This window comes from Mytilus trossulus, chromosome 1 (assembly GCF_036588685.1).
Source record: "Mytilus trossulus isolate FHL-02 chromosome 1, PNRI_Mtr1.1.1.hap1, whole genome shotgun sequence".
In the NCBI taxonomy this organism is placed as follows: domain Eukaryota; kingdom Metazoa; phylum Mollusca; class Bivalvia; order Mytilida; family Mytilidae; genus Mytilus; species Mytilus trossulus.
The window spans coordinates 54,033,636-54,058,218 of NC_086373.1; the positions used below are offsets into that span (position 1 = coordinate 54,033,636).

The 24,583-nt window shown below is 31.1% G+C and overlaps 1 protein-coding gene across 1 annotated transcript in view; it reads right to left on the reverse strand.

The window, feature by feature from the left end:
• The window catches only part of LOC134727366 (uncharacterized), a 74,247-nt gene that overhangs the window by 42,026 nt on the left and 7,638 nt on the right, over nucleotides 1-24,583 (reverse strand). The gene's annotated exons all lie outside the window — the stretch shown is intronic.

Sequence of the window (24,583 nt, forward strand, 5' to 3'; positions counted from 1 at the left end):
TTTTTTAAACTAAATGTTGCATTTGTGGTTTTTTTTTTTAAATTATGTTCACTAAGTTCAATATAAAAGCCTATCACAAAAAAGGAGTTTGTAATTATATATATGTGGCGACGTGATGATTCCATAATCCTACTAGAAATGCGATCATTAAGTCCGTTGAATCCACTTTGGTTTAAATTACAAATCATCGAGCCGATGGAATAATGGACCATATTTCCCGATTAAGGGTACAGAAAGATTTCTTTAAATGCAATATAAATTAGGGAAAAAAACTTAACAAAAGAATTAATAAATCAGAAATTGAAAGACTCTTCAAAACCCAAACCTTGGATGGTCACGATAAATCGAATTTATTATTTTCTTCACGTAAATTTGTGAAATATAACTCTTTTTGACATTACAAATTGATATATTTCACATCTACTTCAAGTTCTGCAGACAAGTATATCAATACTTGGTAGTTTATGTTGAATTGAAATTTATAAGTAAAAGAATATTTTCAAAGTCACAATGATGACTTGTGTTTTGAAAATTCTACAAAATTAAAAAAATAAATAAGTTAAACAACAAAAGTACCGAACTCCAAGGACAATTCAAAACAGAAACTCCTTTATCAAAAATTAATGGCAAAATTAAAACTTAAATTAAATAAATGTAAAACAACTGTCATATTCCTGACTTGGTACAGGCATTTTCTTGTGTATAAAATGGTTGATTAAACCTCTCACTTGTATGACAGTCGCATATAATTGCATTGTATTGACAACAATGTGTGATCAAAATAAACCGATATAATAGGTTAAAATGTAAAAAAACAAAACAAATTAGGGTTACCGCAGTCAACATTGGAGTATCAGCTAAACTATAGCATTCAAGTTAACGTTATAGTAAATTTTATTGTTACAGAACAACTATGTAAAGAGAGAAAAAGTTGTTTTACATGTTTTCTTTTATCGATATCAAAGAAAATAGAATAAGTCAGAGGATACATCAGACTGTACCTCGTAAAATTTGTAAAACCATTTTGCATATCTTGAGGTTACGAAATCAAATTGTTGAGGTCAAGAAAAAATAATCTGCGCGCATGTCTGTAGTGTTTAAAATTTATAAATCAACCATACATAGTTGATGGCGTTTTTAAACAATAGTGCATGATCTTTCATACACAGGAAGCCATTGAAAATTCAGGAGAAGCCAAAATCTCATTTAGACAATGAAAACACTAATGTTGCAAGTTATTTCGACGTATCAATATGGCCAAGACTATGTTTGATAATATACTTTCATGATTCAAAAACAATATAAAAGACCATTTAACTGTATGCATGTATTACTACATACGAGAAATAACTTTAATATTTAAGAAAACGGAATTCTTATACATTAAAGTTAGAAACACGCCTGAAATATTTTAACCTCAGTTTGTTTTTTAACCGATTTATTAGTTATAATATCCAATCGAACTTCGCGTCTTAATTGATTTTAGTGAACCGTTTGATTAAACATTACAGCACACCTCATCTCCGACATGGCCAATCGATTTTATTGCACTCGATTGCAGACACAAAAACACTATGTCAACTTTAACTTTTATATTTCCGTTTTATTAATTTGTGATTGATGAATTATTTACATTGTGAAGGAAATTCGTTGAAAATGTTTCAATTATCAATAACACTCAAAGTTTCTTCACTATTTTTCAGAAATGGATATTTTTCTTTTATTGTTTTCACCCATAATGCAATGGGCTTGAATTTTGTCAATGACTCAAGTCAAGGCAAACTTTGGTTTACGATTGATTTGCGAATTAGCTTGTCTTCCAATGTCATCGATGTTATGACAATACTAATTCAAAATGTAATGATTTATTTATTTTTATTATATAAGATTTTTTGTTTAAGTGGGACATGAAAGCTTTCTAAACGTATCCATTATCTGGGGTTTTTTGTTGGTTTTTTTTCTCGTGGGTGTTCATTATGTGGTTAAGTAAAACTTGCATTGCTTGTTCTAGATCCTGTACTTGCATTATAATTTTTATGTAAATAAATGTATACATACAAAAGCAAACAAAAAATGCTGGCACGCTAATGCTCGAATAATTTCTATATTGTCAATCCATTGAAAAATTATGGTTCTTGCTAAATGAATTGCACCCTCAAACTCCGTGAAATCTACTTTTTATAGTTCCTTACGTTTTTGCGTATTCATTCTTTCATGACTTTGGCAAGTTCGGAATGGGTAGTTCCTGGCGATGGTAAATCGTTGCGTTCACTGTCCAAATGGAATTTACTTCTTTCAAATGTTCAAAGGCTTCGTTTGTCATGAATGATCTTGGAAAACAGTTGTTAAAAACGCTACCTAATACCGTATGTTTAATTTTATATTTTTAAACACTACAGCCATTTGGACATTCAGTGTTGTCTTGACCTTCACAATTTGATGGCGTTGTTTCAAAATATATAATTGGTTTTGGAATTTTTATCCAAAACAAATCTACCATTAGCACCGAATGCTTATAAAACCAGAAGAATTCAGATATAGCACGAGACAACTACGGACGAGATCAAACTCGGGTCTAAATTGGTAATCCAATGATAAATCAACTTCTCAAATTATTCCTTTATTGCTTTAAATCGATGATGTACAAGTTTTGATATGTTATCTTTATATTTTGACTGAAACAGCCATCTGTTCACAAATGCCTCAGATTATTTTTGTAGTAAATTATATGTGCGTTCCTTTTCAATTTGTCGTAACTCTTTTGAGACCTCTCTTATGATTAATTTGATTAAATAAAATGGAAAATGGAAATGGGGAATGTGTCAAAGAGACAACAACCCGACCATAGAAAAAACAACAGCAGAAGGTCACCAACAGGTCTTCAATGTAGCGAGAAATTCCCGTACCAGGAGGCGTCCTTCAGCTGGCCCCTAAACAAATATTTACTAGTTCAGTGATAATGAACGCCATACTAATTTCCAAATTGTACACAAGCAACTAAAATTAAACTAATACAAGACTAACAAAGGCAAGATATGTATTTGAAAATTCCAGTTTAGTACTGTACCGAACAAAAGTGTTAAGATCAAAAACTGAACGGCCAAGTATAAAATAACAATTACAGACGGAACCTGTTGAATTACAAGTTACTAAGTAATTGGTCCTTACAGACGGAACCTGTTGAATTACAAGTTACTAACTAATTGGTCCTTACAGACGGAACCTGTTGAATTACAAGTTACTAAGTAATTGGTCCTTACAGACGGAACCTGTTGAATTACAAGTTACTAAGTAATTGGTCCTTACAGACGGAACCTGTTGAATTACAAGTTACTAAGTAATTGGTCCCAATTTTACTGCACAAAATGCGTATTTTGTCCATTGTCGTTTCTGCAATGATGATGGAGGCCATACTATTTAAAAATCGAAATATAATAAAACATAATACAAGCTTTGAATAGTTGATACAACTAAAACAGACCAAAACGTAAAGTCTAACCCGAAAAAGTATGAATCACTGCTATGACTTTATGAGACATATTCCTCAATAAATGATTTTTTCAAATTCAAAACAGTAAATAAAAATGCAATATTCGTATTTTCATGTCAGAAGAGAAGTATCAGTTACTGGACTAGAGATAAAACGGGGAACAACAAGTAGTCCACCAATTAGGAATCGAACAAGCGATAGTTAAATCACTGATGGTACCCATTTTATTGTTCACGGTATGTATAATCTATGTTTAACTTAATATATATATTGATTATCAAATAATGGTTTCCAATGAGATTTTGATCTTTTAAGATTTGCAAAATAAAAGCGGGTAATATTCTTGCTTACACAAGATGGACCTACACGTTTTTGTAAAGCACAAGACAAATGCTTATGTCTTATGATCTTTTAACATTTTCCTATACGTTATCCCTATGAAGGAGTTATCACTTTCTACTTGTTCAAAACTCTATTTTAGTCCCTGTCTGTAATTTTAAATCAACAGTTTTGTGGTATTTGTAAAGTACTAAACGTCAAACCTATCACTTTACGTGAGTTCTCTTATCAGTTTACTAATTCATTTACCAAAATATTATTGAAAACTAAAATAAGTCAACAACCTGTTCTTATATCACTGGTAACGACAACATTCTTTGAATACAAAAATATCTTATCTTTCCACAATATAGAAAATATTTGACCCGTTGTTCAGAAAGAACACAGTTTTACAAATTTATTAAACAGAATAAAAGAATGCTCCGGATGTTGTCTAAATATGCATTGATATTTCCTCGGAGACAAATTATTCCATCAATATATTACAGTCAGGTTCGATCAATGGGGTCTGTCACGTTTTAATCGGTGCAGTAGTGCTCTTTTGTTCTGTAACCCACCGCTTTAACCGTTCAGATAACCTCGGACTGGAATATTGCCAGACTATTATTGAATGTTTCTGGTATTTAATCCTTAAGTTAAATCTCATAATGTAAATTCAAAGATCTGTGCGTTTATAAAAATTAGCATACGGAAACTAAATATGAAGTCTGAGCTGAAGAATTAAATAATGAATACGGGTTTAGTCAGAAATATGTATAGTCGGCATCAATTAAATATATCATGTTTCTCTATTTGAAACAGATCATAGCGTTTGTTACAAAACCCAAATACCTCGATTATATTAAACGATTTTTATATTACATACATATGAAACTTGTTTCTTTGATTTAGTTTTAATAGTTTCATGCACTTCATCTATATGTAGAAAATCTCTTGGTTGAACTAACAGGTTAATCGACTTTCTGTGAAATTGTTTGTAAATAATTTACATAAACTTGAGAATGGAAACGGGGAGTGTGTCAAAGAGAAAAAAACCAAACCAAAGAGCAGAAAACAGACCAAGGCCATTAATGGGTCTTTAACACGAAAAAAAATCCCAAACACACAAGGGAGGGTGTCAGCTTGCACACAAACAAAAATGTGTGCTAGTTCAGTATAGTAAAGTGGAGACATGCAGATGCGCAGGAATTTAATCGAACAATTCAAAAACCAAAACAACGATTTCTATTAAAGCATGCGTGCTTTTTAAGATTAACCACTGTAAACAAGATACTTTTTTGAAACTTTTATGACGTGACAGGTGAAAAAATAAAACACGTGTAAATTCGCCATGTTGATTTTTATTTATTTTTATTCGATAAAGATTTTTCACAAAATAGTTCATGTATGATTTATCACAAATATGTTGGTTTAAATGTCAGTTTATAAAATTTGTTTAATACTTGTATTGTAAGCCCAGTGGCCATGTACTTCGGAACTGGCACCAAAACACAGACATTGATTTATTGAAATTTTCTGTTATATAACTATGGAAACATTTGAAATTTTGAAAATGCATATTTTCGCACAGTTAGCCAGGTATTGATATACATTTTTTGTTTTATCTACATCGTCATTATTTTGGTTTGTAAATTTTCCGATATGTTGGCCTCGAGCTTCACAGTAAATGTAAAATGTACTTCTGGTGCAGTACCATTTCAATCCTTAAATAGTCTTGTACTAAAGCGATTAACTTGGCTTCGAGAGAACTATTTCAGATAAGTGTTTGCTATATAAGTTCTCTAATTATGACAAGCATTCATCTTTCTACATGCTCCAATTGTTTACATGACTGTACGTTTGCTCTACTTAGAATTCTAATTTGAAAAATTTAGCTTATTCGATGATGGATAGGCTTCCTTAAAAGGTGGAAGGCTAATGAAGCTTAGCCAATATAGATAATTAACCTTCTCAAAGAGTTCAACAAATTTATATTTTCATCATCCATGAAATAGGTATAATTACCGGCCCTGAAAGTCAAATTTATAGATAAAGGTTAATGATGATGGTACTATTAGGAGTTTAATGAACCTTTCTATATCATGATTAAAAGAACCCTTGATAATAAGATATTTTGTCAATGGAAACGTCTAAATTGTGAACTGTATATGGACATTCATCATTCTAATGGATCTGTCAAAGATTTTGATCATTTAAAAAAATTGAAGTTTGTGATATAGTATAATGAAGGCATAGAAGTTTCTGTTTAAAAATTGTTTTGAAGTACTTTCACCTTCATACTACGGATCCCTATTTGGTCTCGCACAGATATCAAAAGTAGAGTTTGAAAAGTACACAGCTTTAGAACTAAGCCAGCATACGAGTTTAACTCTATCACTGACTGTAATAAAAGTTATACGTGATTTGGCTAAATTTATTAGGCATTTGAAAAAAAACATATAAGAAAATATAATATGTGATGTACTAGAGACTAGGACAAAAGCATACATGTATTCACCTTAAATTGCGATGGCAAACATGTCTTTTCCATGAAGTTGTACTAGCTTTTTGTTTTTGTCTCAAACAAGTCTTGTTCTTGTACACTGAATCGATTTGACTGCATTAGGACTTAAATATATACATCGCTTGTTTTGTCATTCAATATATCAAGGTTCATACAAAAACGATAATATTGATTGTCTATTTGTCCTGAATTGACGATGACCTAATTCCAGGACACCACTTAAACAATGGAATCTTAAATATTGAATGTTAGCAGCAAAATCAAACATGTTAAGTACTATTTAAAACCATCAGTGAATACTGACTTCAAAAGTAAACAAAACTACTTCCTAAAATTAAATTCATGTAAACTGTAATGGCCTAGTGACGACTCTAGTTGGGAGATCAATTTTAAAGCCACAAGAGGTTTGAAAAAGAAGGTCAAATCTATATAGTTTTGTTACATTTCAAGTTGTATCTTAAAAGAAATCAAATATTTCTTTTAATAAAATAATTCAAATATGATTTAATTGAGATTACGTCAATCATATCTATTAATTCATTTAATTTACATTAAGAAAGTCAGCGATCTATAAGCCTTTGTCACATATGTTTTGCTATGTCTCACAGCTGTATTTCCCACGTTATAGAATGCTCATAAAACATGAGTTACAAAATTAAATTTTAATTATCGAAATACCTGAAACTTTTTTTCAAGTTTTCTATGTAGGGGACCTGGGCAAACAGTTCAAATATAGAATATTGCTGAAGTGATTTATAATTAGTAAAGTGCATCTAAGATTTTCGACCATTGTAACGGTTTTACTAGGAACATGGCATGAGAAAAACGCAGAAAGAAAGAAAAAAGAATTGCAAATATAAACAATACATTATGATTAGTCGTTTTTCTGTATTTATCATATGTGTCTATAATTATCAGTGATTTTTAGGTATGGTCATCAGTTCAGCACATTCGTTGATATAGAAGAGAGCGGAAGAGAGCGGAAGCTTCCAAAGTAATATCCTCAAAAGTCGATGATCAACTGACAAAGACAAACAATAGTATATAGAAAACTAAAGACTGAGCAACCCGAACCCCACTCACAACAGCATTCGGCAATCCTCGGTAAAATCTGATACTCTCCTTCTTTAGGTGTCATACCACCAATTACTGTCACTCCCTCAAGTGAAAGTAGGCCTACTCGGACAAAAAATAGTGCATTTGATGTCATTGTTTTCTTAAACTAACCAACAAATTGGCAGAAATGAAACTTTTGGTGAAAGAGAAATATATTAAGACCATTTTGAGCTAAAATTTACATGTTTATGAGTTTGCATTCAAAATTGAGGATTAATGCACTCCATAGTATACTAATTTAAGATTTCAAGAAAACCAGGGGTTATTTTTAGTGGTAACTCTATTCGGAAGACCTTTTCTTTTTTATATGATTTTAAACACCTGATGAAAATTGGCATGTAGAAAGCTGATACATGTATAATTCAGGATATACCTAGTTTCTATGAAGTTAAACTTAAGGTAAAAAATTTAGAAAGCTGTGAAAATTGTAAAATTTGGTTGAACAGATAGGGACTTTAAATTGGTGGTATGACACCTATAAGGGTACGGAATCGGCCGAGTTGAGACGAATACCAAAACAGAGGTCGATCTCATTCCTTTGTGGCAGAGACATATATATATATGTGTATATATGTCTCTGTTTGTGGTTACATGTGAAAAGTTTCTACAACATAGAAATCGGATACTTTATATTTCCTAGCTTTTTCTATAACACATGAGATTCAAATTTAGTCAATACTATTCTCTTATGTGATCTCGCACATGAAGGTACGAAAGTGCATTTAACCTGAAACACTCTGTAGGTAGAAAATATATTATGTAGGAGCATACTTTAATATTTAATGTGAAGTCATTATGACATTGTTTACCACAGATCTTCATAAAGTTACACTATATCACTTATATCTGAATACTGTGACCGAATAGTATTTGCCACTTGGAGGCAGTATGCCAAAAGATTGGCAGTTCTCGATAGTATACAGTTTATTCAACTTTAATTTGAATATGTTTGAAGTAGCGTTTAATTTGTGCTCGCTTCAAAATATATCACAAAAGTATTAAATCCGGTTGATACATTTTAAAGGTCTATAAAATCTGTTTGATACATTTAAAAAAGGTCTATAAAATGTTTTAAACCAATTATATTATTTCCGTTACTTATGTGATGCTATTAAAACATCTTACTTTAAGTTTACTACGGTTCTAACATGTGTAAACCTACATAAACTGTTAGCGATAGAATTGTAAGATAGTTCAGTTTTAATCGTATGTATGGGAAAGTCCAAACGCAGTTCCACAGATCTGTCTTGGAACAGATTTTTGGAAAAAACATTTATTGAGGGTTTTTTTCTTCAAAACTTTAAAAGTTTTGATTTTCGAGTTCGGGTACACTGGTTCTAACGGTATTACTAAATAGTTCAATGAATATAAATTGTGACAAGCGCTTTGGAGGAACGAAATATATAACGGGTCATTTTCATTCATTCAATGGTGTGCATGAAGTCTAGACAATTTCAAGATAAAATGGCAAATGTATCAAACATCAATCTATATATACAACAACTATCAATGTCAAAATAACTGAAGCACTCTGATCTCTCTCCATTTGGTAATCCGATAAGGCTTTTCTCATTAAACCACCATGTATTCACTTAAGAATTGAATGCTTCTTTTTGTAAATTTATTGGGGTGTAAAAGCGTTGACCGAAGTACATTTTGTATGAAGCGCGTGTATGAAGCGCGGAAGCGCTTCATTCTAAAAATGTACGCACGGTCAACGCTTTTACAACCCTATAAAGTTACAAAAAGAAGCATTCAATACTTATAATTACATTTTTTAGCTAGGATTATAAAAACACGATTTTCATGAAGTTTAATTTTTAATTCACCTGTGCACTTTATTGTGGGACCTCGTGTCATCATGAATGAAATGTTATTGTCTCATGCAATTGCTTACGGAATAACATGTGATGTGCAATTAGCCAATCAGAATAACGTATTATAATGAAACATACATCTAATGTAATTATTAAAACATATGTTTTTGAAATGTATGTTCTATATATGGTCAATTTAAATACTTGAAATATAAAAGCAACTGGACATAAAAAGTCATTAAAGAGGACGAACAATCATTATGTTTATTCTAGAATATAATAAATTGTAAACTTAAATGTTGATAATCTTTTTATGAAGGTATAACTATACTTAAGAACTAGTAATGAACCAATATTTTGGATTTACACAGCTCCAAACTTCAAATGTATATACATTCATTCTGTAAACTTACAATTCTAAACTGTTATTAAAATCAATCTTTAAGCACTATAATGAGGTTGATAAAGTTTGTCTGCAATTGTTTGATTCCTAGACAAATGTTGATTCAAAGGGTGGACTCAGTTTTAAACAAATTGTGTATATTTTTTTTTACATTTATAGGGTCATGTATTAATTTTTGAAAGTTCCACAATCAGTAATCTTTATAGCACCAACTGGTTAGTCAATATAATCAGATGGAAATATTAAATTCGTTAAAATTTTGCGTATAGTATCGCAGTTTTCATATACAATTTAACAATGGTTTCAAAGGGGAGAGTGATTGAAACCCGCAATTTTTCCATACATGTGCCATTCAGTTTAAGCTTACAACTTACGGTAAGGATTTGCTCATTGCTGAAGGCAGTACGGTGACCTTTATTTGTTAACATCCCATTCTTAAGTCTTTATCTAGTATGTCTTTGGCAATCATAATTATCACTCTCCTTATTTCTGTATACCTTTTCTAAAAGATTACGATTACATCGGTTATTAGAGGTCAACTTACATGTAGTTCACTAAAACCAAAGTAACCGCCATCTTTCCTGTCGTTTTGAAATGAAAACATTTGAGCGATATCCGAATTAAATTGCCTTTCAAAGTTGAACATTTTTTTCTAAATTGTGAAGCATAGCTTAAGACGTCGATATATAATATATAAATCAATTTATGTATGGCAGCATTTCAAAAAATAAATGAAGAGGATTAAGGTAAATTGAAGACATTTTTAATGAATGGAATTCCCATATGGATTATTCATAGATGCATACAAATCGTTGACCTTCACACGTAATTGAAATACGTTTCATGACGGAAGAGGGTTTCGTGTTTTACTCACTGCATGTCTTTGCATAATAATGCAGATTTATTGACGATTTTAATTGATTTTTGCACTTCATTTTACACGACCGTTTAACTTTTTAATATGTATTTAAGTCATTTAAATATTAATACTTGTGAATATAAATACGTGACATTGAATTTAGATCAACGAGTAGAGACACCTTTCCAAAATTGACTTTTCGCAGCAGAATGTATCCCAAATATTTTCGTTCAATAACATTAATTATTGCACGTACCCTATGCAATATGTTCCCTTCTACACGATGAATCTTTCAGTTGGCACAGATTGTGTTATTATAATTTTTAAGTTTTGACTAACATTGAAAGGGATATTTACCAGTCGCGGATCCAGAGGGGAGGTTGCGTGGGTTGGACCCCCCTTTTATTTGGACAATCAATGCATTTGAATGGGGACATGTAGTTGGAACCCCTCTTTGTCTTGGGTTAGGAACCCCTCCTTTTTAAAATTGCAGTATCCGCCCCTGTTTACTAATATTGGTGAAAATTAACCCACGCAAAATATCAAATCCACTCTCAAGCTTCTGCAAAATAATATTTGGTCAGCCTTAACCCTTTGTTTGAAATAATTGCCGACTTGTATAATTTGTTATATGTTCTGTTTGTTTCAGCTATGTCCAAATTCATAGTAGCTTATAAATAATAAATTCGTATTCTTTGTACTACTCCTTTTTCGAATCGTACTTTTGAAATTGCTGATTAATTTTTTTTTTCGAAAATTAGTAAGCGGTTTTAAAAGCGCATGTTTTTGAAGAAAATAGTTCCTATACTGAAGGGATTGTCCTTATCACGCATATCATGTATCATGAATATTAAAGAAAGTGAAACAAACATATTGGATTTTCTTATGAATGTTTCTATGATGATTCTAGTGTAAAGTCGTGCTTGAATAAAGCCAACAAAAATTCGTTAGTTAATCGATACGGTCTCAATTCAGTTTGCTGAAATCACTTTCCATTTTATGGTTTAACGGGTAATTTGATTCTTATTCAAAGAAGAAGATAAAGAATAAGAAAGTCGCACGAACACATGAATGACAACAAAGAAACAAGTACATTGTAAATGGGATGCGAGTGCTTGACCTAGTAAGAAGTAACCCTTTTAAGTCAATGAACTTACAAGTTCTGCACATGCAATAATGAAGATTTTTTTATGGAATTAGCCGAGGCTGTAATTCATAAGTCAAGAAAATTGAAAAAAAAAAGAAAAAAAAAAATGATCTTAAATATGAAGTGCGGGTGGATGACTAATATGATCACAGATTAGTGAAAGAACATGAGTCAAAATCTGCAACTTATGCCTATATGAAATGTTCATATATTTAATTGAAATCCATAATCAGTTCAAAGGGGGGGCATGTTCTAGCTTCAAAATCTGAAAAGTAATTCTAACTAGAAAATAGATAACATTGGTAGATTGTATAATATATAAATTTGGAGAAGAAAATAACGATTAAAATTGAATACACCTATTGGGGTTTGATTGATATTTTAGAAAAAAAATCATCCAAACGTTTGTTACAAGCAAAGTGCCTCTCCTATAATGGAATTCTACGAATTGTTTGCTATTTTTGAATTGCCAATTTAAAAATTTAAAGTAACATTTTGCACATCAATACAGAAGCCGTTTAGTGCCAGGGGGAATAGTTTTTTTTTTAAATGTTATTATAACTCGCTAAATCGACTTAGCTAACTTGGTTTAACGACTAAGCTTACTCGTTTTAACGACTTAGTTTCTCGTTACAATGACGTAGTTGCTTAATTGCTATTTCGAATTAAAAAAACAATGTATTTCACACTGACACTAACCGGCTTCCATACATCTTTAACTTCTGCCTGCTGTTGGTTATTTATCCATGTTAGGGATATTAATGGATGGCCTCGCACTTAACTCTGCATAGATGAGCTGGCAATATACATACATTTGTACGAAGATAGGACATAAATACATGATAAAGTGCTCACGGTCTTTTCTGTTCAACATGGATGTTATTTTTCATTAAGTAAATACCATGTTTTCGTTATAAATTTATCCTCTCACATTCAAAGTTTTTATGATGAATGAAAAAAAAAATGAAATAGCTCTGCATAAGAAACTTTTTTTTATAAAAGGTCAACTTTTTTATCATTTAAGCTCAATGTCAGTAAAGGATTTTTTTTTGTGGTGGTTTATATTCGTATGTTGTATTTGTAAACTACGTTGATTTTGTTTAATACATTTGCAATGTAAAATACAGATTTTGTATTATACTTATGCAATCAATCATTTTATGCATTGTTAATTTCATTTTTTTAATAACAGTGTGGATGACTGTTAATATAAAAACTAAAATTCAAAAGTGAATGGCGTAAATATGGACATTCTCTTAAAAATCTTTATAGCTTTAAAAATAAATGTTGAATTTTATTGCATTACATGATATAAATAACGTTATCCACCATTTAGTAATTGATTATTGGTCTTTGATGGGGGTTTTTTAATATTTTTTAACAGGTTATGGAGTCGCTTGGAATAAATAAATATTTAATAAAATGAAAGTAAAATAAATTATATAGTTCATACGTTATAAAGAAAAGATCAAAAAGTCTTACCTTATACATAAACCATATTGACAATAATCCGCCACTTCAAATAAATTCCATATATAACATCAAATTTAAATCTTATTCCGCTGTTAAAGGTCTCGAATTGTTTGTATTGTGCAACAATGTGTTACAAAGAACTAAAAAATATTCTTTAGGGCATAACACTTAGCAATTAACTGCTGATTAATACTGGCTCGTTCAGTTCTGCTCATGCTTTGCTAGGTTTAAATATCGAATACAAATGGTACTTTATGATTTTATCAATACTAAATTGACACGAGATTTAATACCTTTTCTAATCTTTTTTGTGTGACATTTTACCTCCTCCTTTTTAATAAGCCAAATACATTTTAAATATTTTTCAAAATAAAGACATTCTTTAGACTAAATTTTATCAATCTTTGATAAAATTATAACGATCTTCATTTATTGATTAAAGTTTGAATTAAACCCAAAAGCAATACAAACTTGTCACATACACTACATGAAAAGGTTAAAATAGTTGAAGTGTCTCGTTTGTAGACGTTGTAAGCCAGCGTGAATTGCTAAGATATCAGAAGTGCTGGCATGAGTTTGTCATTTGCCCAAGTTGAATAAAACTACGCCATGATGAAAATATTCACCTTGAGATCTTGGTTGGAGGGATTACAAGAGTCTTTTATACAGTTAAGAGCCAAAATCAAACATATAATACTTTGTCACCTCTCTGACTTTTTGTTTGATGTTATTTTTTTAACTCAACATGGTTTATCTCATGGTGTCCCCAAAACCATACTTATAAAACAACTTTATATTGGAAACATATTTTTGTTTAGAACAAGGCCAGGAATATGAAAGAGATTCTTCAGTTGGTGTTCAAAGTTTGCCAATATCACTATTAATGTTGGGGTTTTATTTTTTTACATATTGATACAAAACACTTTTTACGGGCAACATCTCTTAGATTCATTTCCAACCTTTTATCTTCATTGAGTAGCCTCTTAGCTGACCTAATATGTAACACACATATACTCAAATGTTTTGCTGACATGACAAATTAATGTTATAGATGTTTGCATGAAGAAAATTCTAAAATTTCGATGAAATAATAAGTGTGACGCAACGTCCACGAAATAACAATTAAAAGATACCAAACGTTAAAGCTCATAAAACTAGTAAACTATAATTTGTAACGTTGGACTAAATAAGCTACTGACTACTGAGCTGCTGTGACTTTGAAATAATTTAAAAGAACAGCAATAAATGCGCTGTTCCTTTTGCATTTTGTGTTTATTTTTAGCTGTGCGTGTACTGATTTTGTCATGGATGGATACCCAATATCATTTGTTTTTCTATTTTTTAAACTGTTGCGTTTATCTCACAGAATGACCATTGCTTGACCTAGTTGAACAAAAAAATATGTTCATTTGTTTGGCAACATGGTGGATAGTTAAACTAGCAAAGGAATCATTTGTGAACCAACAATCTTTGGTATATACAAAGATGTTAATTAAACGTAGCAAATGTTTGGCAACTGACCAGTCTTTAATCAAATTCCTACACCAGCTTTATTAAATTTCTATAGACAAAGATATATTTGATAATGGACCAAACATTTTGTACATAATTTAAATATGTAGGCCCATGAAACTCAATTAATTTTGAAGTTTTTCGTTAAGACGAAATCAAAATACATATTTACTTTCCGATCAAAAAAAGTATATTAAAAAAACTCAGAACTCAAGTTTTTATTTAAGCTACATAAATTTCTAATTTAACTTTTTTTTCGAATAGACAGTTTCAAAATCTAGTTCCATACTAGTATTTCAACTAAGTTTTGAACAAAGCTTTAAGATATCTTGTTCATAAAATTACAATATTCTAATATCATAATTCTCTGAACAATTTTATATGATTTCTCGGGTTGACATGTCAAAAATGTTAATCTTTATCTAAATAATTTGTTCGACAATGAACAATTTCAATGATAAAACAGGCACTTGACCTAATGACCTTATGATTAAATATTGTGTTTATCCAAACTTCTTATAGTAATTCTTAAAATTGATAATCATTTGTAAGTGGTCAATAGTCTCGAACACTAAACAAATATTATATTATTATTTGGTTTTAAATTTAAATACCGTATTTATGACCTAAACGATGAAGTGACATATCTAAAATTAGCTCGAGACCGTCAAGATTTATGCCTTTACCTTTAAAGCTATGTTCCTTGTGCTTGTAGAGTAAAAAATTGGTTTGCTCGCTTTGAATCGTTTTACATTTGTCATTTTATGGCCTTTTATAGATGACTAAGCGGTATGGGCTTTGTTCATTTATGAAGGCCTTACGGTGACCTATAGTTGTTAATTTCTGCGTCGTTTGGTCTTTTGTGGAGAGTTGTGTCATTGGCAATCATACCACATCTTCTTTTTTATTTTGCTTCTATAAGCGTTTTTTGAAGCTTAGTTATTAAGATTTCCACTTTCAAACAATATTAATAGGCATGGTCCACCTTTATATTTTATATCTAAATTTGATTGAACGTTATACCAATTACAATTGTACAATATATATATAAACAAGAATGTGTCCATAGTACACGGATGCCCCACTTGCACTATCATTTTATATGTTCAGTGGACCGTGAAATTGGGGTCAATACTTTAATTTGGCATTAAAATTAGAAAGATCATATCATAGGGAACATGTGTTCTAAGTTTCATGTTGATTGGACTTCAACTTCATCAAAAACTACCTTGACCAAAAACTTTAACCTGAGCTTCACACTATCTTTTTCTTTATTCAGTGGACCATGAAATTGAGTCAATACTTTAATTTGACATTAAATTAGAAAGATCATATCATAGGGAACATGTGTACTAAGTTTCAAGTTGATTGGACTTTAACTTCATCAAAAACTACCTTGACCAAAAACTTTAACCTGAAGCAGGACGAACGAACGGACGAACGAACGAACGGACGAACGGACGAACGGAGGCACAGACCAGAAAACATAATTTTCCTCTACTATCGTAGGTGGGGCATAAAAAAGAGCTAGTACATGCATTACGAAAATAGCAGCTAATTTGTTTACCGACTCATGTCACAGCTTTCTTTAATAAAACACGATAAAGAGACGTGATATGCATACCAATGCTACAAATATCCACCAGAGAACAACTGCCATAGATGTTAGCAATTCAAAAGTCACTGCACGGCTTTCGACAATCAGAGAAACTCATACTGTATAGCAAGCAAAAAACAAAAACCGAACACACTTAACAGTAAATTAATTCAAAAGAGAAAATCTACAGCAAACCAACTACTACCACCAAACAACAGACTCCTAACTTAACCTCAACTAAAAGAAATCTATAATATAACAATGAGAAGAAAATATTTTAATAGTCTAAGCGTGAAATGACTTGACCAACTTTGATACAGGAATAACCTTATCATGAGACCCTAAAATCAGAAGATCAATAAAGCCCTTACACATTTTGTCAAAAATAATGACATGAGACTATACAAATGATGCTTAACGATGAAATTACTTTTCATTATATGTTTGCCCCTTTTGAAAGAAGAACACAATCCTAATGTACAAAATGTTCCGATAGATTGTTAATGTAACGCTGGAAACGAGATTTGACAGTTTTCTACCCGCCAAACTAGGGTACACTATACAAAAAGTCATGTTTCTGATCTACTACATTTTTTGCATATGGCTATGTGTTTCCTGGGAAAAACGTTTTGTACTGATATGATAGAATTGAAATATGTATGTATTTGATCTATCCCAGAATGTCATTTTATCGATGTTTTGCAGTTTCGTGATGTTCTATTTTGTCTTTCAGAAAATTGGTCCCAGGGTTTTATACTGCATAACGAGTTCTTTAATTATGGTACATTAAGTGTTGCTACACAAGTAAATTAGATCCTATTTTCTTTAATATCCAACAATGTTTCGCTCTCAAATTTAACAAAAGTATTTGCTTATGATACAAGTGGCAATTCAACACAAATATGTAATCTACTATTTCAACAAAATATGGATTACTTTTAAGAACTTTGTTGTATTTTTAAACAATTCGTTGAATCCGTGCTCGTACCACAGTAACTTATTATTTTACTTGAAACAATAATTCAGACTTGCTACTTAGTTAAAATTGTAACATATTTAAAAAAATCTATTACGAAAACTATAATGAAGTAGGCGTTTCTTGTACATAATACGGTACCAGTTTGTAAACATTCTATCAAATTTATCAGCACTACCTGTTTGGAAGTCAATATATTTGTTATTTTGAGATAAAGACTGATCAATAGATTGGGGTTTGAATTCATGAAAAGAGCTGTTCAAATGTAGTTAGTAACTTATTATACCATAGTGTCAACGATAGACCTATGTCAACCTTTATTAAATAAAAAGGGAATTGAGAAAATTACAAGTGTAGAAATCATCTTAGATACTTATTATACCATATTGTCAACGACAGACCTATGTCGACCTTTATTAAGTAAAAAGAGAATTGAGAAAATTAGAAATCATCTGGAACACTCCACTTATTTGATCTGTTATACAAGCAAGTCACTCTAAAGTATGATGTCTTTTTTATATTGAATTTCTCAAGTGTTTCCTTTTTTCGTTCTACATAATATTTAATTTTACCAGTTGAAAAGATCTTCAAAATTAATTTACTCTATGATATATGTACAAAAGAAAGAGCACAGAACTGCTTTGTCAGTTGGCGACCTTTGATTAAAGAATTCCTTTGGCTTTGATTGATGACTGCCATATACAAAATGAATTTTTGTAAAATTATTCTCCTGGTACCTTTAATTGCTATTCTAACTGAGCGTACAGAAGGGAAAGTGACATTGAAATTAAAGTATGTGAACCTGTAGGTCAATATAGAGAATACCGAATAGAATGCAAAAACCAATACGTAATCATAAGACACACAAAACCAAAGGTACCATCGAAAAAATGTGCTAACTAAACAATGAAAAACAAGCCAGGGTGACTTTTCCTTCTTAAAAAAAAGTATCAATACATACATACAAATTTTTGATCAGTTATATATTGTTTCTACCCGTGCAGCTGTTAGGGCTTGAGTTAAGTACTTATTCCAGCAAAGACAAATAAGGTACAGAATGAAGAGGACATTGCGATTAAATAACAAGTCAAATGCACTAGACAACATATAATGCATTATTGGTGACACAGCTTATTTTGACCAGACGAGATAACATTTTTTATTCGAGCACCGAACATGGTCCTACAATGGGAATACAGGTTCATAATTAAATTACATATTCGCACATTGTATTGGTTGTTAACAACAGTGCTTAAAAATAAACCAGAGGCATAAATTGTGATTAATATTATCAACAAACTCCAAGCAATTGCTTCTTTAAATTTCCCGAAAGTTTAACGCATTTTTTTCTCAATTAGTCTATTGTGTAAAGTGACAAACGCTATGTAATTGTATGAAATTGCATACGTAATGTACAAAGGAATATATTTATCCAGCGGTTTTGAGTTTGCGAACAAAAGGAAAAAGAGATAACGATAATGAGACATATGTATCAGAATGTAGTTGTCATGAAGAAACAAGTGAAATAATGAATGTAAATTTTTTTCATAAATAATTATTGATTTAATAAATCCCTAACAATCACTCAATTGAGGGCGTATGCGAATTCTGGCGAGGAGAAAATTCAGGTTAGGAACAATCATTCAATCAAGCAAAGACAAATTAAAAAACATCTTGTTGTGATCGGCAATTATCTCATTGGCTGTATAAGTTTATCAAAAAGCATCTAAACTTTCATATAGCATGTAAAGCCACATCTTCGCTAGCCAAGAGCGGGAGTGGATCGTAACCCTTGGCTAGCGAAGATGGTAAAGCCACAGAGCTCATTATTGCTTTGATACGCATACAGTAGTTCAAAATTCAGAAGCCACACAACGTTATGGTTTGTGAGCCTTTTCTAAGTAAAATTAACAATACTTCTACAGTTGTAATATAATAGTTTTAAAATTTGTTTTATTTGTACGATACGTCAATTATATGTACAGTTTTAATAACTGACCTCATGACACAACCGTAAGGTGTTAGTTAGTCTTTAAGTTTACCACGGATGATATACCAATGACTGTCTGAATGAAAAACAATGACAGCACTGTACATTTGATATTTTGTTCTTTTCCGTGTATTTTCCTACATATGATTTTTGTCGTCGTAGATCCTTATTTTCCCAATTTACTACAAAATTCACTTAACAAAAAATGGAAAATGGAAATGGAGAATGTGTCAAAGAGACAACAACCCGACCAAAGAGCAGATAATAGCTGAACGCCACTAATTGGTCTCCAATGCAGCTAGACAATCCTGCACACGGAGGCGTGTTTTTGCTGGCTCCTAAACTAGAATTAAACTCTCCATTTGAACAAGAATGCCTTAAATTTCAATTTGAAATTGTAAAAAAACTAAATCAAATTGTTTTCTCAATCCATAACCTATGGCCTACAGTTTGGCTAAAACCATGATTTTTCGAGAAAATTGCATAGACAGCGGATGGAAAAATTGTGCAAATCAGTTATCAACACGCCTTTCGCCCTGTGCGGTAAATCATAATATTTTATGAAAACTTTTTGGACTAAATTAAGCTTTTTTTATCTGTCATGCCAATAAATATTGGCACGACGACTGACTCTTATTAAAAAGCAAAACATAGTTTAATAAAAAGTATATCAAGTGGAATTAAGACCGAAAATATTGACAAACATTGATTATATAATATAGTATTATAGTATTATATAATCTTACAACCAATAGATGTTTTCTATATTGCCAAATCATTTAAATACTTCGTCGGGAGGTATTTTTGAGTATACTTAAAAGACAAGATATCTCATAAGTTTATAACGTTAAATTACCCATAAAGAATTACATTTGATGCATATGGGGGAGAAATGTTAAGCTATTACCATTTAAATGTAGAATGTGAATTCACTTACAGATCAACTTTTATTGTTTTATTGTTCAATTGTCTTCTATTGAGTACGTGTGAATCTCAAACACTATAGAAAAAAATACCGCAACATCTGAAAATGGGTTTTATTTCAAGATCTTGGATATTATAAAAGGAGATATGGAGTATACGTCAAATAAACAGTAATCACATGATACAAATGACTAAAAGACATCTATATAGGTTGTTTTTCGTTGATTGTTTAAAAAAAGAAGAAGATGTGGTATGATTGTCAACGAGACAACTCTCCACAATAGACCAAACGACACAGAAATTAACAACTATAGGTCACCGTACGGCCTTCAACAATGAGCAAAGCCAATACCGCTTACCGTTTGACAAGCAGGAGACGTTTAAAGCTGACTTTACAGTAACTGAAGATTGAGATACACAAACCAGCTTGAATTGAGAGGTAGAGCTCAGGTACTAACAGCAGTTTCTTCTACATAAATTGCACCCATCATGTGTAAAACGTAAGTCGTGAAACATAAGTCGTATGCATGAAATGAGGACGGATTCATACTCTGATATATTCGTTTAAAAAAAACAATTAAGACCTCCCATGTGCATCAGCTTAAATGTAATCCTATTTACGCAAGATTTCCGTTGTTTCAATTATTAATGAGAATAATTATTTTAATATATTATTGTTAATTTTATTTTTCTAGCTCTAGGTCGATACCGCTGTTGGTAGACTGACAGTCCCAGATTGCATCATCAAATCAGAAGTCAGGGCTTCTGTCCTGACATAACATTGAGAAACAAAGCGTCTAACTCTTTTTTGCAAAGTTGAACATGAGCGGATTTAGCTATGGTCATAAAGCTTCTCTCGGATTCAAGAATAGGTAAACATCTTTGGTTTTCAAATATTAAGGTTTGAGAATTTTAGTGAAAGTAAATCCTGATAGGCACATCGGACGCATACATATTATGTGATATTTTGGCAGTAAATAACATTTTATGTAGTGTCACATTACACCTTATCATAACATTCAGAAACAAAACACACTTGAACAGTGTCAGGTTTAAATGCTTTCATTTGAAAAATCATTTGAAAAATCTAAACTACTATTTTGTTTATGTAAACCACCCAAACAACATAAAGAATAACATAGAGAATTGAAATGGGGAATATGCCAAGAGAAACAACAACCCGACCACAGAAGATATAACAGCCGAAGTCAACTGATGGGTTTCAACACATCGAAAAAAATCCTGAGAGAATTTAACCGTACCGGACTTGAATTTAGAATTTATTTTCACGATTTAATGGACTTCAAATTTTAGTATTGCATTGTTTAGTTCTAATTTTCCAGAGACAACTACATGCACGTACTTGTCATCTTATTATAGTATGCTAATTGCCGTTTTATACAAACGAGTTCTGTCAGTTGCTAGTTGCATATAGAAAATATACTAGTATCATTATAAGTTAACTATGTGAGGTTTTGTACTATATATCTACTAACTCAACGATGTAAATAATGAGTTATGAAAGCATTAACTTACCTCAAATCTTTCCGATTACATTCCGTCCATACTAATTGTATTCCTTTTATTCAAAGTGAAACCATTCCAACAACCTAATCTTACATTCCAACGTCGATATTGATATTTATGTTTTAAGATTTATGAACATATATGTAAACATCATGCCTATTTGTACACTTTGTAGCAATTGATCAATACAAATTTATTTGTTGATATGGTTAAAGAAGTTTTTATTAAAAATCGTCTCTACCGTTCTATGGATATAACAAAAAGCCCTATGCAAAATTAAAACTCTACATGAAAAAATTAAAGCTTTTATCAATAGACTGCAATTGAAAATACATCAATAATCGGAACAAAAAGGAAGGTCAAAAAGGAAGTTTCCGAACGTACGTCAAATACTTTACCTAAAAGCAACTACCCGAGTTCTGATCAAACTGTTTAAATATTCAAGCTTTAGTATAAGTAATACAAATAAGGAATTCGATAAATAGACGCAAATATCAGAAAATAAATTATTGATATAAAAATATGACAAATTATAAATTTTTGAAGTTGTCAGACTTTGTAATATTGGCTATTTTTAATTAAAATACTACTTTTTCCAGGCAACATATGTTTCTGTGATACCAGTAAATTTTATCAATTGATGCAGTGAATACGAACTTTAAGCCTTAAAAGCTTAGTAAATGTGTATGTTAAACCCCCTTTTAAGTATTTAGAATGGAGTTGAATTCGTACAGTCTAAAGTAATTTTTACTAAAGTAATGCCGATTCAATATTTTTGACTGATTGGTGTGTTATTATAAGAAATGAAAGTCTTAAATCATACACTTCTTTGTCCGGGTGTCAACTTTTTACAATATTATTTTGCCGTATATAAAATAATGCAAATTAAAATCTTTTCATATGAGCGTCTGAGGCGTTATAAACCAGGGTAATTTATGCGAAATTAAATAGAACTTCGGAGATATGTAAACACACAATTGGAAGGTGTTATTAATTTCACATGAAGAACATCGTTGACGTCATTCAAAAATTACCCATGGTACCTTTCTTTTGTTCAGCACATTTTTTTTTGGTAAAAATGTAATGGTGTTCAATTTGTAATATTTTTTTCTTTGTTGTTAACGGATGTCTATCCAAAAATTAACTCAAGGATAACTGTTTAATGGATGACTTGGTTTCTTTATTTCTATTCAAATATAGTGCGATTACACACGCGTCAAGGAGCTTCGTTAAGAATTCAATAATGAGACTCAGCCCTCCTTTATTATTTTGATAGCAGAGATTCACAATGGCATGCACTAACGCAGCAGAATTCAATTATAAACATATAATTGCTTTAAGTCTGTTGCATATCTAAATTATATTAATTTCACGCCGTTCATAGTAAATGAATAACATTGTCGGACCTTTATTATCAAATGTGCAGGTTAATTTTAGAAGAGACCCGAAAGATAATGAAGGGAATTACAAAAAGTCGAAAACAAACTAGCAATCACATGTCAAAGAACGAAAAAAGGCGAAAATACAAACAAAAGTATACAAAAACAACATAGAAAATAAAGACTGAGCACCATGGACCCCACTAAAGACGTGGGTGGTATCGGGTGCTCCGGAAGGATAAATAGGTATATGCAATCATGGGTTTAATTTCAATTTGGGTTTCCGATTATATGAGAATGGTTGTTTTTTACATATAAATTTCTACGACAACACTAGTAATGTTATTGTTTAAAAAATATCATATACACTGTATGATATTTTAATGTGACAGTGTTTTGACAGTCTGGTGTTTTTAAGAATTCCAGATATATATAGCAATGGGTAATTTGATGGAAAAATTGCATGCAAACTGTTCTGTTATACTTATTTTAAATATTTACAAATGCTTAAACTATGGTAAAGTGTCAATTTAAACACTGTTAACTATTTGTCTTTTTTTTCTGGAGAATTTGAATTACATATGTAACAAATAGTTTGCAATATCAGGATGGATCTATATCTTTACATAATGAATTTATTCAATTATTATTTTAGTCAAAAATGGTACATCCTGGTATCCGCATTACAAATTCAAAACTGTAATAAAATATACTGAGGTTAAATAACGGAAATCCACATAATTCAGATCACATTCAATTGAAATTGTTTGTCGAAAGCAATTAGTAAAAACAGAATTATCACTATTCTAGTCTTAAATGTGAACGAATAACAATTTGATACACATTTAAGGCGAGGGTCGTTTGAATGACTATATAATTCCGAAGCAATTTTGGTGCAACTAAAATGCACAGCAAAAGAGATGGTTTCAATTTTTCCATTACACAATTCCCATTGCTTGCTGGCGACGTTCCCATTTTTCGTATATTACATGAAATGTATATGGTTTTATATTACATGGAATGTATATGGTTTGCTAGCAGAGATTTCCAATAGATAGACATTGCTTAAGGTATCAGACATACCTGAATATATTTTGAAAATTAATGCAATAAAGCTCGAAAAAAGAGCATAGATAGCATATATTTCTGCTTGTTTTAATTTAAATTGTTTGCTAGCATACAGTTTAAGGTTTCTAGATGATTATTGTTTTGGTTGACATTTTATTATCTAATTCAAGCAATGAAACATCTCGATAGTTTTGATATCGTTTTATTTTAAACTGTTCAGTAAAATAAACTAGTATATCGCTGTTCAAAGTCATAACACCACACGCGGATGTTTTATTAAGCTTAGAAAATCGTTTTTGTCTCTCAAGAAACTAATGAAACCAAGTTCAGTTTACAAGATTGGAACTGGTTTGGAAGGACAAACAGAAGATTTATCAAACCTTAAACAGAAAACTAAACCAGTTAAGAAGCAACAAATACGCCCATAGATTGAGCACGGCAATGAAAGTATAAAGGGTAAACC